Source organism: Mandrillus leucophaeus, unplaced genomic scaffold, assembly GCF_000951045.1.
Source record: "Mandrillus leucophaeus isolate KB7577 unplaced genomic scaffold, Mleu.le_1.0 Scaffold441, whole genome shotgun sequence".
NCBI classification, from domain to species: Eukaryota; Metazoa; Chordata; class Mammalia; order Primates; family Cercopithecidae; genus Mandrillus; species Mandrillus leucophaeus.
In genome coordinates, this window is record NW_012104710.1 from 738,643 (window position 1) to 739,646 (window position 1,004).

At 41.2% G+C, this 1,004-nt stretch overlaps 1 protein-coding gene across 1 annotated transcript in view; it reads right to left on the reverse strand.

Moving 5' to 3' along the window:
* SLC25A16 (solute carrier family 25 (mitochondrial carrier), member 16) overlaps nt 1-1,004 on the reverse strand; it is a 49,366-nt gene that overhangs the window by 8,514 nt on the left and 39,848 nt on the right. The window lies entirely within an intron of this gene.

Sequence of the window (1,004 nt, forward strand, 5' to 3'; positions counted from 1 at the left end):
TCAAAAAACAAACAAACAAAAAAAAACAAAAAAAACCAGAAGTGGCTTTTTTTTTTTTTTTTTTTTGGAAACATAGTTTTATTCTTGTCACCCAGGCTGGAGTGCAATGGTACGATCTTGGCTCACCCAGGCTGGAGTGCAATGGTACGATCTTGGCTCACCCAGGCTGGAGTGCAATGGTACGATCTTGGCTCACTGCAGCCTCCACCTCGCGGGTTCAAGTGATTCTCTTGCCTCAGCCTCCTGAGTAGCTGGGATTACAGACGTGCTCCACCACGCCTGGCTAATTTTTGTATTTTTAGTACAGACGGCATTTCACCATGTTGGTCAGGTTGGTCTCGAACTCCAGACCTCGTGATCCACTCCCCCTGGGCCTCCCAAACTGCTCGGATTACAGGCATGAGCCCCTGCACCCAGCCAAGAAGATACTATAAAATGGTGCCAAGTCAAAACTGAAGGGGATAAAAAAAAAAAAACTTCCTTAACAAAGAAAATAAATACTTCCAGAGAGATTAGTGGCATATATATAAAATGCTAAACGTTAAAAATCATTATCAGAAGAAAATATTTCTTGACACAATAAAGACTATCCATAAAAGAATAGATTGATACATTCAACTACCTTAAAATTGGAATTTCTGAACCACTAGAACAGCTTAAAAAACAATTTTTTTTTTCAAACTGGGACAGGGTCTTACTCTGTCATTCAGACTGGAGTACAATGGCATGATCACAGCTCACTGAAGCCTCAACCTTCTGGGCTCAGGCAATCCTCTCGCCTCACACCAAGCCTGGCTAATTTTAGAAAATTATTTGTAGAGACAGATTCTCCCCATGTTGCCAAGGCTGGTCTCAAATTCCTAGGCTCAAGTAATCCTCCTGCCTCAGCCTCCCAAAGTTCTGGGATTATAGGTGTAAGCCATCATGTGTGGCCACAGCACATTTTAGTTTGCTATTAGTGCACTGTTTTTTTGTTGTTGTTGTTGCTTTTTTTTTTTTTTTTT